Below are 2,537 nucleotides of genomic sequence, written 5' to 3' on the forward strand. Positions count from 1 at the left end.
TCCTCCTTGGTTACCCGCTCCGGCAGCGTGACGTAGGTGTAGACAGATCTATTTTCTGAGTACAGTGGCAGACAGGTTTCGTTGCTGCTGACTGTGTCTCCAGCCATAGGATTGTTTGTGGAGTGATTAACCCCACAGTACGCCAACAGTGTGGAGATATGTCAGTCCGGAATAACAAACAATAAAAGAATTATTAACAAATTAAGTAGAACAAACTGTGATAACTTGTACTGCAAGGGTATACCCAAAGGACTAAGTGTCTCAATTGCTATGTGCAGTGAGGTGCCATATGATGATAAAGCACAGTAGTGGTCATATCTAGTGAGATAATTAAAATGTGAACAGCCCATCTAAGAGATAATGGTGATTAAATAGTTGCCGTGCGGTATCAAAAACTGTTACCTGTAGGTCAAAGATTGTCCTTAGTACAATACCCAGTATTCCCATGTTGTCTCCATACATGGTACTAACTGGGCCCAACACTGCTTAATTGCCAAGTTCAGATGGGGTTGGATGGACTCCAGTGTGGTATGATTGTATCAGACAATTATGTCCCTATGTAAAGATGCACAATATGATAGCACTATCGCTAGTCTCTCAATCATAATATATCACGTGTGCAAACATGTAAGGGTGGACACCACTAGTGGTGCCCAGTGTCTGAGAGACAGTCGAGAGGGGTGGAGAAGGTGCACCAGGTTCCTTGATACAACACCCAGTATTCCCACCTTGTCACCAAGTGTGGTACTGACTAGGCCCATCACTGCTTAATTGCCAAGATCAGACGGGATCGGATGGGATCCAGTGTGGTATGGTAGTATCAGTCTCCATGGTATGGAGGATAGGAATGCAAGATAGTGCAGGACAATCAAGGATTGGTAGGTGACAATTAATAAGGGCATGTCAATGATAGTGTGACATGACACACGGCGGTGTCTCAGAAAAATAAACCAAAAAAGGTTTTGACCAAATACAGTAATGTACAGAGTCAAAGGAAGCATCCTAAGCGGAATTCTTCATTGAGCCCATATGGGGCCAATGTTTGTAGTCTATCAATCCATTGATGTTCTCTCTGTAGAAGAATTTTGTTGCGGTCACCACCCCTCTGGAGCGGTGGGATTTGGTCCAAGATGCAACACTTAAGTTGGTTGATAGTGTGATTTGCTTCCCTAAAATGTCTGGCCACAGGTAAATTTGCAAAGTCACCTGAGGCCCCTCCTTGGGTGATGCTCTTTTTGATTGTGGAGCGATGTTGGCCTAAGCGTTCTTTTAGCATTCTGCTAGTTTTACCAACATAAAGCATGTTGCATGGACATTTCAACACATAGACCACAAATTTACTGTTGCAATCAAGCCTTTGTCTGATGGTGTAAGACTTGTTATCCTGAGGGTTAATGAACCGATTGCCAAGTAGCAAGAAAGGACAGTTTGGACAGCCTGTACATTTATAAACCCCTGTTTTGGTAGTCAACCAGTGAGAAGATATACTCTTTTTCCTTTTGGAAAAATCTGTTACCACAAGCATGTCTTTCAAGTTTGGTCCTCGTTTATACGCAAACCTAGGTGGTTGTTTGATGGCCTTAGCCAGATTGGGATCTGTGCTAATGAGATGCCAATGTTCATGGATCTTTTTGCAAATGAATTTAGAAGCAGTGGTGTACATACTGACAAAATTAAATCTGTCATTGTCTCTGTTGGAGGAATTGTCTTTACTTGATAGGAGTTCCTCTCTCCTTATCTGACCAATTCTTGTAATTGCCGTGTCAATCTCCTCTTTTGAGTATCCACGGTCAAGGAAGCGTTGACTCATGGACTGTAGAGCTGAGGGTATATCAGCAGGGTTAGAGGTGATACGTAACACTCTAAGGAGTTGTGAAAACGGTAGACCTCCTTTGAGTGGTGCAGGATGGAAACTGGTCGAGAGCAAAAGGGTGTTTCTATCAGAGTCTTTGCAGTAAATTCTAGTTGTTAGTGTATTGTTGGAGAGGAGAATTGATACATCCAAAAAATTGATTTCTGATTTGCTAAACGTGAGGCTGAATCTAATAGTGCCAGGGAGTGAATTCAGATGATCGATAAAGGTCAGGAGGGTTTTTTCTCCCCCGTGCCATATAAAAAATAAATCATCGATATTGCGAACATACGCGGTCAAAAAGCGGCCAAAAACAGGGTGACCTGTGATGTGTTCTCGTTCATACGCTGACATAAAAATGTTGGCGTATGCTGGGGCCATGTTAGACCCCATAGCAGTGCCCTGCTTCTGCAGGAAAAAACAGTTTTCAAACAAAAAATAATTCTTGTTCAAGATAAGGTTGATTAGTAATATCATATATTCTGATGGAGGTCCAAAGTATCTGTCACTTTCTGTTATTGATCGTCTGCATGATTCAATTCCAAGTGCATGTGGAATGTTGGTGTATAAACTTGAGACATCGAGTGTTACCAACAGTGCATCATCGGGAATGTGTTTAACGTCATCCAATTTCTTTAGAAAGTCAGTTGTATCTTCAATGTAGCTAGCTGCACTTTTAGCGAGG

The 2,537-nt window shown here is 42.2% G+C and overlaps 2 pseudogenes; both read right to left on the reverse strand.

Moving 5' to 3' along the window:
- Positions 1-422: 422 nt before the first annotated feature.
- Positions 423-542, reverse strand: LOC134947284 (5S ribosomal RNA; annotated as a pseudogene).
- Positions 543-703: 161 nt separating this feature from the next.
- On the reverse strand, positions 704-823 carry LOC134945949 (5S ribosomal RNA; annotated as a pseudogene).
- Positions 824-2,537: the final 1,714 nt, after the last annotated feature.

Source organism: Pseudophryne corroboree, chromosome 7, assembly GCF_028390025.1.
Source record: "Pseudophryne corroboree isolate aPseCor3 chromosome 7, aPseCor3.hap2, whole genome shotgun sequence".
Taxonomy (NCBI): domain Eukaryota; kingdom Metazoa; phylum Chordata; class Amphibia; order Anura; family Myobatrachidae; genus Pseudophryne; species Pseudophryne corroboree.